Source organism: Nuphar pumila, chromosome 1 (assembly GCF_984573655.1).
Source record: "Nuphar pumila chromosome 1, dmNupPumi1.hap1.1, whole genome shotgun sequence".
Lineage (NCBI taxonomy): Eukaryota > Viridiplantae > Streptophyta > Magnoliopsida > Nymphaeales > Nymphaeaceae > Nuphar > Nuphar pumila.
This window is the reverse complement of record NC_143249.1, coordinates 153,922,955-153,938,843: the sequence shown is the minus strand read 5'-3', so window position 1 is coordinate 153,938,843 and position 15,889 is coordinate 153,922,955.

Sequence of the window (15,889 nt, the reverse complement as noted above, 5' to 3'; positions counted from 1 at the left end):
GTCCCAGAGCCCCAGTTGGATCAGGACTCTAAATCTGATTTCAATTTTCACCTTATTTTCATCTGTCTTTGCAAAAAGCTTCTAAAATCTTATTGTTTGTTCAAACTTCTAAGAGTCCTGGTCAAATTAGGACTCTGTCCTCAGAGTCCCAGTTGGATCATAACTCTATTTTGATTTCACTGTTGGTTGCTATTTTTATTGGTTTTCGAAAAGTCTTTTATCTATTTTTTAGAAAATTCCAAAAATCTAGAGTTTTAGTCCAATCATGACTTTGTCCCAGAGTCCTAATCCAGTTAGGACTCTATCCTGAATTTTGTTTTTACTTCTATTTTCAATTTCTCTACTTGTTTTTCCAAAATTAGTCTATTTTGCAGAGTTTTGGTTGATTAAGGACTCTATTTCAGAATTTCAGTTGAGTTAGGACTCTAATCCTGACTGCATTTTTCAACTTATTTAAACCAGTTTTGAGAAAATCCTCCAAAAACCTCTTTGTTTGGCTTTCAAAAACCTAAATCTCAGAGTTTTAGTTGGTTTAGGACTCTGGTCCAGAGTTTTTGTCCGCTTAGAACTCTATTTTCAAAACCTCTAAATTTTATCTATTGATTTTAATTCTATTTTAAAACCATTTGCAGTCTTTATTTCAACTTTTTCAAAACCCTGATGTGGGGCCCACTCAGTTGGCACCATATCTGGAGGAGTTCTAATTTAGTCAGGACTTTGTTTCATTTTAAATCTTTCAATTTCATTTCTACTTTTAAACCTCTTTTGAAAATCTTTCATTCTCAGGTTTTAAAATCGTTTTTGAAAAATCAAACAGGGCCCACTCTGGGTGGCACCACATTTGAAGAAGTTGGGGTTGGATTAGGGTTGGTCAGTGTTCTAATTAGGTTAGGAGTTTAGAAGAGTCAAAATTGATTTTAAAAATCCATTTTTACTTTGATTTTTAAAGTTTTTAATTAGAATTTTAAAAACCCAATGTGGGCCCACACTAGGTGGCGCCACATTTGGAGTTCTTTTAGGTTAATTAGAAGTTTAATTAGGTGTTAATTAAGTTAGTTAGGGCTAGGGTCATAATAGGAAATTTTCAAAAAAACACCCCTATGGTGCTTATCCAATCCAATTAGGAAAGTAGGTTTCCTTCCTAAACTAGGCTTTTAGAAAAAATCTATTTAAAGAGGCAAAGGGGGGGTGGGGAGGGGTCGACCCCTATTCTCTTCCTTCTTATTTTCTTGGAGCTTCTCTCTCCTCCCAGCCAGCCTTACTTCCTCCCTTGCATCTGCAGCCATCCAAGGTAAAACTTCACACTTTCTTTCATGCTTTTATTAATTTTTTTTATACTTTTACCATGGATCCTACTATTGCCGCCCCTTTTTCGTTGGATTTGAGCATAGTTTCCCTTCAAGAATCCTAAAACAAAATCAATAACATGATATAGTTTTGTTCCATGGTTTATTTTTCATTTTTGATCCATTAAAATGGTTTAGAATAGGGTTTTTTATGTTTTTTCCCAATAAAAGATGAGATTCACCTGTTAAATGAGTCGAATCTCTCTTTTCAAAGGCTAAATCGAATCTAACTATGCTTCCCCTCATTTTTTTATTTTATTTCACTCTATTAATGTTTATTTTAATCATTCAAGCATCAAATCCAATTTTGTTATGTTATTTGCATTTTTTTTATTAATTTTCATGTTCAAATTAGGGCTTTTAGTGTTTTTATTGAATGCCTATGTGTTTCGATCCCAGAGCCATAAAAATCATGTTATTTCATGCATAAATCTTCATTAAAAAAATATGATTTTTTTAGGGTAGGTTCATGAATTTTTCAATGACTCCCTGTAAAACAATTAGATGATTTTGGGTTCGGAAACTCTGTAAAAAAAATAGAAAGTTGAACCATGATTTCTAACTAGTGAAATCGCTATTGAGATTCGAGAGCAACTTGCAGGTGTGATATTTCTGTCATCCGAGATATGATTTACAATCCATAAATTACAGTAGTTTTATGATGATGTATAGTATTTATTGTATTTTTCCCATATTTGTCTTCATCTGTTTAATATTTTTCCTCTATCAGAAGGTAGAATTGGTTTCTCAGAACTTGTTATATCTCATCTAAACCCTAAGTCAACTGTGTCGATCGTATCTCCCCAACCGAAGGTCTGATTGACAATATGTAAAAGGGAAAATCTTTCTCTGTGTGTCTTCTATTCACTGCTAAAATTTTATAAATTTTTAATATGATTTGTTATATTACTTTGTACCCGAAATCAAAAGTACCTATTTTAACATATTTTATATTTGTTAAATTCAAGTGTATATTGCCAGAACAATATATCCCTAACTGGAGATGATTTTTACAATCCGTAAAAAGATAAATCTTTGTTTTTTTGTCTAATAGCACTCTATAAAATTTTATAAATTTCTATGGTGATTTGATCTCTGATTCAGGTCTGACACTGTGACAGGTATGTGTCCGCGGTCAAAATCACAAATTTTAAGGTTTTTATGCAATTTTTGTATTGAGATAATGTCAAAAATAGATTGTTTTGATTTTAGTTTAATTTTAGGGTTATCAAAAGTGTATGTATCAATTTTTATTAAGTTTGAAATTCATTTGATACTTGGATTGATTAAATTGCAAAAATAGGGTGCCCGCGGAGTCCCGATTTAAGCAAAACACTGACAAAATCATGATTTTTGTGATATTTCTGATTTTTTTCATAAAAGTTTATTTTTTTAGGGTTTGTTCATGTTTATAATCATGTTAGGACACTTCATATTCAATTTGGTTTCGATTTGAATCTTTTTAGGCCCTAAATCCACAATTTTATCAAAATATTTTCTGAAAACCCTGATTTCAACGCCATAGTCTTGTTTTCAGGGGTATTTTTGTAAATTTTTCCTAAATTCCGAATTTCAAAGTTATTTATCTTTATTATTTATTTAATTTTACATCATATTTTATTATATTTATCTCAGGAAATCATGGAAAAAGGCTTATATCCGAATAAATCTAGTAATTTCCAGATATTACTAGATAAATCCAGAAAAGCCAATATATTTTCACTAACAAGTTTTTTAGTTTTGCAGGGATATTCAAGGCTGTATTTTCTTTTATTTTTCTTTATTTAAGTTCAATTAGTGATGTAAATTGTAAATAAATTTGGAATAAGAGTTTAAATTTCTGCTTAGATTAGGGTTTGCATGTACATATAGTTTAATTTTATAATAATGTCAATGTGTGATGAATGATGATTCATGCATATTCAAATTCACCATGGTCTACACGAATGACACATGCACTATCTTCTAAGGAGTTGGTAAACTCGATTGAGTTCGTATTTATGGCCATAGTCAGAATACGAACAAAATCCAGATTTATAATCTTCTTTTAAGCCACAACCAACCTACACTCTTAAGTTGTCTTAAAAAACTATTGCATATTTCAATCTTTTATAAATGTTTTTCTCTTTTTAGAATCAAATGAGATATATTCAATCCATATTTGTGGCCATAGTCAGGGATATGAGGCGAATTCACTTATTAAAGTTCTATAAGGCACATAAACTCTCTTTTTCAAATGATTTTCCTCAGAAGCTCTTCAGAAAACATTTTCTTCAAAATTGCATTCATTCATCTAGGTTTAGATTACATTATGAAAGTATTTTACAGGGCCACATGCCCCTTCTTTTGATTTATTTCTCAATTTTATCTCAGAAAATTTGATTTTTCTTAAATTTCTTCTAATTTTCCTCAAAATCAATTTTCTAAAAAACCCTTGGTTTTTCAAAGGATTTCCAAATGCTTTTCAAAGCTCAAAAATTGATTTTCAAAGTTATATTCCCAATTCCAAAGTTCAAGTTCATAGAAAACAAACCTTTCTCAGAATTATCCAAGTTTTCCTCAGAAATTGATTTTCACAACACATCAAGATTTCTTCAGAAATCAATTTTCTTTTTTTTTTCAGAAATATTCTCTCAACATGGTTCACGATTTTCAAAGTATCCTTTTCCAAATATTTTCAATTATTCCAAGCAAACATCATGATTTCAATTTGCATTTTTAGAAATTCATAGCACATGCCTGATTCTTTGTGCATTTAGGAATAGAACATCGATTTAGACAAGTTGATCATAGCAAAACACATGATTGATCCTTGGTTTGATTACCCCTGGTTATGGTGCCAGGAACGATTGAACCTCATACTGACAGATGAGTCACATTCTTTGGAATTATCCTGCATTTTAAAATGGAGGTGAGTTATTTTCAAAATCTTTTTTCAAAGGTAAGTTTGACTTGCAAAAGTAAAATTTTGCAATGATAACAGTCATTGATTTTATCAAATTGTCAATCAGACCTTCAGGTCTCCGACTTTATCAAATTTTCAATCAAACCTCCGGGTCAACCAATTTTATCAAACCGACCTTTGGGTCACCAATTTTTATCAAGCAAACCTTCAGGTTACCCATATTATCAAAGTCAATCATGTTTTGACCTACGGGTCACATCTGCCAATCATAGTCATCCAAGATTCGACCTTCATGTCAGACTCACTCCCAATTGGCTCATTACCAAATATCAATCATCTTTCTTGTGAGGGACCCTATTTCTAGGGAGAGTTCGAGGGAGTTTGTTCCTTTCGCATGTCATTATTGTTTGTTCGTTGAACCCTTTTTCCAAGGAGAGTTTGAAGGGACTCGCACTTCGTGAATAGTTTGCAAAAAAAAAATTTATTGTCACACAAGGTACCCTTCTTCTAGGGAGAGCTTCAACGGAAGCTCATTCTTCTTGTGACCCCCCAAATTTTTTTGTTAGGCCATCCCGTCATTGAGTACCCTTTTTTGGGGAGAGTATGATGGACTCGCTCCTTATGACAATTCACCAACCTTATCCAATTGGCCACCTTTTCATAAGAGAAGCCTAAAGTTTGGGAGTTTTGACGAAAATTTAATTTTTATTCGAAAGTTTATTTTGCAAACACCTCCTCTTCAGGAAAGAGAGAAGTATTTTTTTTATTACCCATTCAGGTAAGGGTCAAGCCTGAGTCTCTCCTTTAGGGAAAGGAGAGGAGAATTTAGTCACAAATGTGTCAATCAGATGTCAAGCGATTTCTTTCACCAAGGATTTCAAGAATATTTTGCCAATTTATCATAAAAAATAGTTGTTGATCTCAAACTTTTATAGCACAAAGATTTACCTCAAATTATCTTCAGTATTCTTTCCCAAAGGACGACTTTTGTGAAGAAAGATTTAAAATTCAAAGCTTTTTTGTTGGTCAATGAAAAAGATGAAGAAAAATCCTCAATATGATCGGTAAAGGAAAAATTCAATGGTATTGAAATGCCATAAATGAATTGATATTGATCATAACTATGACATATTTTTAAAAAGTATTCTTCTGGTAATAAGGCAGTGGAAATATCTTGAGCAAAAAAGAATCCACTCAATCTCAATATCTCTCTAATCATTCAAGCTGCAATTAATTATCCACAAAAGGGATCTCTCAACTATCGTCAAGTTGAAGACTGATTGATGAGTTAGATCCCCAGGGCCAAAGAAGACTTGAATCATCTTCAAGTTGAAGGAGTATGTGATGTGTCCTTCTAGGGAAAGTTCAAATCATCGCCAAGTTGAAGGCTGATGCGATGAACCTTCCGCCAATCCCTAAAAGATATTTGATCACTGTTATCATAAAGAGATTTTCAATCCAATGAAACAATTTTATCAATATAACTCTTGGGACTAAAGAAAACTCAAATCATCTCCAAGTTGAAGGAGAATGTGACGTGTCCTTCTAGGAAAAATCAGAACATCACCGAGTTAAAGGTTGATGTGATGAAAATCTTGCTAAATCCCAAGAGAGCTCGCTTTTCATGTCTCAAAAGAGTACAAAAGATCATCAAGAAATTTCAATCAAAGAGACAACATCATTAATATAATTCTTGAAAACAAAGAAGACTCATAACATCTCCAAGTTGAAGAATCTTGTGACCTGTCCTGCCAGGGAAAATCAGAACATCATCGAGTTGAAGGCTGATGTGGTGAAATTCTCATCAAATCCCAAGAAAGCTCAATCTCTATGTCTTAAAGTGCGCAAAAAGTTCATTATGAGTAAACCCTAGATATCAAATTGCCAAGAATCATCTTTATTCATGTGAAATTCTTTTATCAATATCCTTTCATAAATTGCTTTTATGATACTGAGAACAAATTCCTTTCTTTTTATATCAAGGAAATGGACAGCTTCCTTGAAGAAACTCAACAGTAATAAATTTAATTTTGATTCTTGATTCTATGGAGTTAACCCAGTTTGAGGTAATACTCTAGGTACAAGAGAGAATATATTTTTTGCATAAATGTGCTTATTTTCAATCATTTTTTAATCAACTACAATTTTTATCTTATTGGCAATATTTTCAAGCTATTCTGACATGAAGCGAAGAGCTCGATATCTATTTTGACATATCCTGGCGTTGTTGTTATCCCTCTTTAGGACTTGATAACAGGAGTTTTCAAGATTTTTTCCTTCTTATTTAATCTGAGTGCCTGGGGTCTCAGATTCGCACACTTCCCTGTGTTCCCCACTGTCCCACCATAGACAGTTCATTTTTTTGTTTTCGGTTCGAGGTCGAGCCACCATTTATAGTTTTTCAGCAAAAGGTTATTTCAAAAGCTATTTAATCCCAGCAATGAGACGCCCAAAATCAATCCTTTTTCGAAGCTTTATGGAACCCCATTTTCTTCCTTTTGCAAACCCCTCTCGGATTTATTGTGCAAAACCTGAAGGTTCCATCATGGCTTCTTCTTTCGAGGATTCTGTCTCCCCATTCAGGTTAAGGGTCAAGCCTAAACCTTGTTATTCCATGAGGTATTTTCCCCTTTCAGGATAAGGGTAAAAACCTGAATCATTTTCGCGAAAAGGCCATTTTTCAAAAGCTATTTAGTCTCAGTCATGAGGCACCCAAGATCATTCTCTTTTCCAAAGCTTTTAGGGAACCTCATTTTCATTGCCTTCTTTGCAGCCCCTCATTTTATGAGGTATTTTTCATGGTTTTCTCAATCTATTCTCTTGAGGACTCCACTCAAGTCTTCCCATTTAGGTAAGGGTCAAGCCTGAGGCTCATTTCGATAAGGTGAATTTTCTTCTCCATTCTCCATGCCTTATCTACCACTATCATCTGAGCCAATTCTTTCATACCCAGTCAGATTCTTCTAACTGGGGCATTTTTATAGCCCAAATTTAGTGTATTTTTCTTTGCCACTAAGCTTGGCTTTCAACCTGCTTAGTAGCAAAGAGGGGCATCTGTAAGCACTCCAAATTTTCCTCATACACCCCTTTTCAGCAGATGCCAGTCCCCTTAGGAGTCTAGCTTTAGGTCAATTTCAATTTAGGTGTCATTTTACCCCTTTTCATTAGAAAAAATATTATTTTACCCCTAGGTCACCTTAGATCCTTGCCAGTCAGAGTCGACCAAGCTCATTTTTAAGTTCAAAACAGTTATGATATCGATCATTTCTAGCTCACAATGAGTGAATCCAATTCATTTCTGACCATTTTGGCTAAAATTGGTTCATTTCCTCATAAATGAGCTCAATTCTAGCTAAAATTGTAGTCAATTGTTCTCAAGTTAGTTAATCCCAATCGACCCTATTCCCTTGAGTCTAACTTGAGCTCACCAAGAGTTCAAGTGGCCCAAATCCAGTTTAATTCTATTTTCCGTAGTCAAAAAGTCCATTTTAGCCCATTTCAGCTCACTTTAGTGGAAACTGAGCTAAATCCAGTCAGTTGAGCTGGTATTTAAGCTTCAGATTTAGTTCATCTCAGTATTATTGATCTTTATTCCAGCTCAAACCCAGTACGGTCTCGTTACCCATTTCACCCCAGTGTATATTTCTCACCATTTCTCTAAGAATTGTACCATTTCTCGATCAGCCAATCTAGGAGTTTGTTCAAGTCAGTGTCATTTTAGTTCACCTGAGTTCAAAAACCGTAGGATTCAATTTAAGCCAGTCGAGACCAGTTCAAACCTCGTTTCCAATGTCATTCCATGCTCTGCAGGGGGGAAATTATTTCTCTGTTATTTCGTCCAAAATTTCATTTTTATCATTCTCCTAGCTGGTACAACCACTAATCGAAGCTTGAATCAGTTTCCTTCTTAAAAATTTTAGTTATATCCGAGACTCAATTCACATTTGGATCGGATCTAGTGTTAGATCTGAATCCAATTATCAATTCTCATTTTTGAACGAGAATGTTCAATTCTTTGTCTCTGTCAGGGGTCCGAGACTTTAAATCCCTCACCTGTGGTTCATATTTTGCATCACATTTCATATCATTTTATGACATTTCATTGCATTTCATGTCATTGCATGTCATTCTTGAGATCCAGCACTCTGGTTTTTCAAAATCTTAAATCCAGATTCGAGTTTTAAAACCTCATTTCGAAATCAATTTAAAAAAAAAACCTGGATTTTAAATCGACATTTTCCATTTGTCGACCCTCGGGACTTTATATTCCTTTATTTCAAAATATTTTCCTTAGAAAGTGATCTGGATTCATTTTAAACTCAATTTTTAACTGATCTCAATTCTTGGATGAGACCCATCTAGGTGGTGTTGCTTCTTGATCATTTCTTTCACTTAGATTTCTCAAAATTTTAGTTATTTCAGAGTTTTAGTTGATTTAGGACTCTATCTTTTTACCTTTTAAACCTTTCTAAACTTTCATTTTACTGGTTTTAAATCAAAGGTGGCTTTACCCCTTGCCCATTTCTTTTATTTGGCCAAAATTTTAGAGTTTTAGTCAGATTAGGACTCTATCCCGGAGTTTCAGTCAGGTTAGGACTCTATATTTTACTTTTACTTTTACTTTTACCAATTTTCGAGAAAACCTTTTAAAATCCTTAAAAAAAAATAAATTTTAGAGTTTTAGTCGGATCAGGACTCTGTTCTAGAGTTTCAGTTGGATTAGGACTCTAACCCTGACTTCATTTCTGAGAAAATATTTTAAAAACCTCTTCATTTGTTTTCAAAAAATCAAATTTTAAAGTTTTAGGATTCTATCACAGAGTTTCAGTCGGTTTAAGACTCTAGTCTGGAGTTTTAGTTAGTTTAGGACTCTGTTTGAATTTTTGATTTTTATCTGGTGATTTTAACCTTGTTTTAAAAACCCTTTTTAATCTTTATTTTGATCTTTTCAAAACCCGAATGTGAGGCCCACATAGGTGGCACCACATTTGAGGGATTTTCAATTCATTTAGGATTCTAGTTGATTTAAGCTTTGGTTTTATCTTTTGTTTCAAACCCCTTTTTGAAAACCTTATTTTTAATCCCTTTATTTTCAATTTTTGAACTAGTTTTCTAAAAAACCAAATGGGGCACACAGTAGGTGGTGCCACATTTGAGGGTATTTAGGTTACTTTAGGGTTTAGTAGTGTTCAAGTTAGATTAGGAGTTTGAAAAAGCCAAAATTGATTTTAAAACTCAACCTTTATTTTCACATTTTAAAACCTTGTTTTTAAAATTTGTAATTAGAGGTTTTAAAAACCAAATGTGGGCCCAAGGACATGTCCGCCTAGGATATAAGAAGCAGTCTTGTCTCCCTAAATTCTCTGGGCTGGGAAACATCGAGGCATTGCCCCTTGCAGCATAATAAGAAAGAATAGGGCCCAGAGAGTTCATACTGTCAACCCTTTCTAAGGTAGACCACCAGTCATTCTGGTTCAGTATACCTTAGAAAAGGCATACCCGAAAATATATCACAGGGTTATCTTTATTAATTAGGCCATAGGTAAATGCATCTATCATTTAAGCTAGTTTATTGTCATCTCATTGTTCCCTCTTTGGAACCATAAATTATTATTTTTTCGAGCACCCCAAGTGCCTATGCAACCCTGTAGGAATTTATATCATCCTGCATGCATTTCACAAATATTGTATCTCAAAGCATAACATGCATTATCATAAGCAAGGAATCATGTCAACATGCTATTCAACAATTTACTCATGCAGTATCACATAATTTCAATATTAAAAAATAAGCATGCTTCAATATCATAAGTATGAATCAATCTGAGAACCACAGTTCTAACATTACTGTCAAATTATTTAGGTCACGTGGCTAGAGTAGCCCGAAACTGCACAACTGAAACATGTTGCCAATTCACAATACAATCAACATGTTTATATTCATCTTTCACATGCTTTGCAATTTCAATCATGTTCATGTTCAAATTTTCATGAAAATAAACACACTTAAACTGCCATAAAAGAATTTATTCATGAATCTCAATTACAATTCATGTAGGAGCCTTTTTTTTAAAAAACAAGGCATCCTTACACCACAATCATAACTTATAATTTATAATCGAACTCACTTTTATCTCTATCATAATTATTTATATCATCTCTAATATAATTCAAGACTGAATTTGTGAAAAGTTTAGAGAAAATATCAAAACATAATTAAAGCCATAAACCTGACTTTCCCGATAAGAGCTCCCATAAACCCTCACCGAGCAAATCGACATGACTCTAATTAGTATCTTGATTTTTTAGTACTCAAATCATATCAGACCTAATTAAAATATCCATGATAACAGATTGAATCAATGAACCCACTATAACTAACCTATAACTAAAAACACATAAGTCGATTTCCCTCATCCAGGCCCCCATAAGCCCAAATCGAAAAGACTTATATATTTTTAATTATGTTCAGTTGTAGCCATGCTTAATCAATATAAATACACAACTTAATTCAGTTCATGCTGTACATAACTCGAAGAAATCATATCTCAACAACATATCCATTTGGTAGAATCAAAATCCAAGAAAGAGCTCAAAACCCTAAATCGATTTTTGAGAAATCAGGGTTTTGATTCTCTCAAACACAAATTATTAATCTTTATTAAGTCAAGCATGAATTCAAATATTAAATGAGCTAAACATGCTGAACATGATCATATAAATAAAGATACTCTCTTTTTGGAATCAATCAAAACAGTTAATTTACAAGACAATCAAGATTTGATAATGTCTTTTAATTGTAGTTTGCATAAATTTTAACTTGGATCTTTCTAAATGTTTAGCCCTTTGTTTATGATTTGATAAGGTTTCTAAACACTGATAATATGCAAAATATAACAAAAAAATAGTAAAAACACAAGATCCAAACACGTTACAGACTAATCACAAGCATAAGTTATCAGGAAAATTTGGATCCCTGATCACCCATTTTTATAAAATCTATCATAAATAACCGATCACATAACAAATCATGATATTTTTATCGTGGCCACTGTCAAGAACACAACCCAACAAATCGATCTAAAAAATAATGAGTGCAAAAATAATTAAAAATCTTTTATGGAACCTTGTTCTGATAAAGTTTCGATCTAGAATCTATAAACTGTAAGATTTTCATCAGATTAATGTATTTTTTGGAATTTATATAAGATATTTTTGACCAAACCCTTTTTACACAGTCTATTATTATATGTTAATCTTCACTCAAAAGTTTTATAGAATATTTGGAGTTGTTTTTCTTGGGCGTTTATATCTTTTATCAGAGATAGGTCAAAACAGTCTTGTATTTAGAGCTAGAAACTTAAACCCTGTTAGAATAAACGTTTCTTCCTCAATATGAATCCAAATAAGGTAAAACAAGATTCTAAAATCAAGAGCAAAATGCGTAGACCAACCTAGTATTTTTATTTAGATTTTTCAAACTGATATTCGAAGAAATATCAATTTATGTCCAAACTGGTTAGGAATAGCATATCGGTCATCACAAACTTAGGTTTCTCAGAAAACATTTTTGTTAAAAATCTTCTTGAATCCATAAAATCATTGAAAGCTCGATATTTTAGATTTAATCAGATACAAGATGAGTTTAACTTATGAATATCACCAATAATAATCAAGTCTAATATGAACCAATAAGGAAACCCTATTTAGGCCTATTTTTCAAAATCATTTTTTTGAAAAACTCATGATTCACCTTTTTTGAATCCAAATAACGATTTCTTCATAAAATAAAACATATATAATAGATCCAAACATGTAGATATGCTGTTGGAAATAAATATAACTAAGATATATATGCTTAATGTATATAAAAAGCACCTACTACATAAATCTTACATGAAAAATTGATAGATCTTTAAGAAAAAGAAGAAATTGGGTAGGCCGATCTCTACACCACCATAACCACTGAGGTTTGTGCAGGGTTAATGGCTGCATACCCTACACCAGGCCTCCTAAATGTTTTTAGGAGAAGTGAAAAAAAGGGAAAAGAAGAGAGAGAGAGAGAGAGAGAGAGAGAGAGAGAGAGAGAGAGAGAGAGAGAGAGAGAGAGAGAGAGAGAGGAGAAGCAAGAGGATTTTTTTGAAAAAAAATAAGGGAGGGGCATGTGAGGGGGTATACATAGCCCTCTCCACAAATCCCTAACTTATTGATATGAGACTCTCTTCTCCAAAATTGTGTGGAGGGGAGGAGTTCTTTCTAGAAAAATTTAATTATCTTCTAGACTCCATCCTTTCTAATTATTTGATTTTTTCTTAATTTTATTTAATTAAAATTATGAGGTTTGACTATTTAACAACAAACTCTAACAATTCTAACTAATATTGATTCTTCAAGAGGTGTGGGTTGTCCCACCCTCTCAAGTCTCTTAATTAGTGGCTTAAATAAAATTTTTAATTAAAAATCTTAATTATCACCTTTGATTTATTTATTTAATTATTTCTCCAAATTAAAACTAGATAATATTTTAATTTCACATGGACTCCTGGATTTGAATGGGGGTCCACATAGGATGTCCCCTATGAGGGTCCAATCCATAACTATTGGATCCAATTAATATTTTAAATTAAATCCAATCCAAACAACACCTCAGTTCCAAATTGGATTCAAATAGTGATTTTGGATTCAAAACCAAAGTCTAAGATCCAAAACCACACCAATCCATTTAGTCTTCATAATTTAGCTTTATCAATTATTCTTGAAATATTCTTCATAACTTGAGACAAAGATTCATAATTAATCAAAATCAAGAAAATCAAGAAAATCAAGAAAATCAAGAATTCACAATTATAGTCATAAATGTACCAATAATTCATCATTTATTTATTTTAATTATCAAGGAAAAATCTTGGATTTTACAGGGGCATTCCATGTAATTTTACTACATAATTTACAAACTGCTTGGCCACAAGTTCGGCGAAATACTCCCTAGGCAAGGCAATGAAATATGTGTACTCAGAGAATCGATCAAATACAATTATGATGACCTCCTTCTACTCACAAGGTGGGAGAGCTTTCATGAAGTCCGTGAAAATATCTTGTCAAGCCCACTCCGAAATTAGCAAGGGTTGCAGCAAACCAGACCCAGACATTTCATCACAAATTCATAAACATATCCCTTTATGCCCAACCAATAAAAGAGAGATTTTACTCTCAGGTAGGTCTTGGACACACTCCCATGTCCAGCACTAGGTGAATCATGCATCTCAACAAGAAGATCTGGGATTACATCACTCTTGGGAAGAAGATAGATCCGTCCCTTGAAGAATAGGATCCCAACTCTAATTGTGTAGTTAGGGTGACTTCCCAGATCTCTACCCAACTCACAGACTAAATTTCAATAACATTATGGCCCTTTTGGGCATTACATGCCTGGCTCAATACATTACAATTCACAGAGGTGAGTGTGTTTAAAATCGATGCCTCTTTAAATTGCCAGGAAAGAGCATCGCCAACTCGGTTGTCTGCCCCCTTCTTATACTGAATCTCGAAGTTGTATCCCATCACTGATAATTAACCATGGTAATCCTTTGCTTTAAGAGGTATTTCAGACTTTGATAATTAGTTCGAAGCAAAAATCATCACTCAAGAAGATAGGGGTGCCACTTCTCCACCACGAGCACCATATCAAGCATTTTCTTATCATAAGTGGACAAAAGACAACTCTAGTTTGGCAAAGCCTTGCTCATATATGCTATTGGATGTCTCTCTTGAGAGAGGAAAACCCCCACACTGGTGTCATAGGCATCCGTTTCAACCACAAATACCTTAGAAAAATCATGTAGGCTAGCAGAGTCACATGACGAATACCTTAGAAAAATCATGCAGGCTAGCAGAGTCGCATGACACATGGCATCCTCCAATCACTCGAAGGCACTGATAGCTTTCTCGGTCGACTTAAACCTATCCTTTTTTAAAAGGGTTGTCAATGGCTAAGCAAAAATACCATAATCTCGAACAAACCTTCGGTAATAGCTGATCAACCCCAAGAATCCACGTAGGGCTCTCATTGTCTATGGCTTGGGCCACACTCTCATAGCCTCCAATTTGTCTGGGTCGGCCTGAACTCCAAAATTGGACACGTAGTGTCCAAGATAACTCAAATCGGTTGTCCAAAAAGACACTTGGACATCTTAGCACCCAATTGGTGCTTTCTCAAGATCCTCATGACCTCTTTAATGTGCTACAAATGGTCCTCGCAAGACCGGCTATACACCAATATACGCACAAACTTTCGGAGGTGCGGTTTGAATGCATCATTCATTATGGCTTGAAACGTGGCTGGCACATTGGTCAACCCAAAGGGCATGACTAGAAACTCATATTGTAATACTTAGCACTTTTTGAAAATTTAAAAATTAAATTAAATTAAATTTAGTGGTATTTTTCTATTTGAATTCTCTAATAATTGATTAATGAATATTGTTTAATTAATTAAGCATGGGTTAGTAATATGTGTTGGATGCTATGTTGGATCATGGACCTTTTAGATAAAATCTATACTGAATATAGGAGCCTATTATACATAGAAATTAATATTTAAATTTTAAAGAAAATAATTGAAAACCCTAATTAGGTTTAAGTTGACTTTTTGGTTTAGTTTTAGTAACTTCTAGAGAGGATGTTTAGGGGAAGTGAGAACCCAATTAGGAAACCAAAGTGGGATGCCCCGAACAATGTCATTATTGTTCTAGCAAAAATTTTGGTAGATCGGTGGCGCCGATTAAATCAAAATCAACCTTGATGTTTCTCATCTTGAGGGCGTCAACGTCAACTATCTATATACCCAAATTTATGGTGATTTGAGCATTCTATCGTTGATCAAAGTTTATGCCTAATTATAGGTCGAACATCAGTATTTTTTAGCATCAACTATTTTTCTCTGTGAATCCAAGGGCGTACAATTAAATCAAAGACTATCACAATGATTTACGTTTCCAGGGCTATCAAATTGACTATTTAAACATCAAATATGATTGAGTCTTCATGTCAGTAGGCCTCTCAGAAGGTTACGCTATCACCTAGAGGAATACTCTAGAAGAGAGGTGGTTGGGTTCTAATAGAAAACCCAACCCCCTTTATAAAATAGGGTGTAGATCCTTAGTTAATCACCAATTCATGTTTTAGTGAAGGGAGAGAGAAGAAGAACTCACACATTTTGGAGAATGAGAGCTTGGGGGAAGAAAACTGGCTAAGCTGAGGTAAATTCTTCGTTGTTTTATCGATTACCGGTCGTAGGGGATGATCACATTCGTTTCTTTTTTTTTTTGAGTGTATAATCTGATACAAGGTTTGTATCTTGGCCTCGAACAACATTCACTTGAGTTGGGGAAGAGATATATGGTCTCTTTTCGAGTTTCTATGTTGTTTTGGGTGTTTTTTATCGGATTCAATACCCGTTCATTGTGTTATTCGTTCATTTACACATCAAAGATATGAGGTTTCTCATTATTCAGTATGTTTAAGGTTTAGTATAGGTTGATCAAGCATGGAACCATTTTCCTACTGTTCGATTTAAGTTATATAGATTTTTAAAACCCTAGTTTCAATTTTATGTATTCATTTTTAATCATAGGCTTGA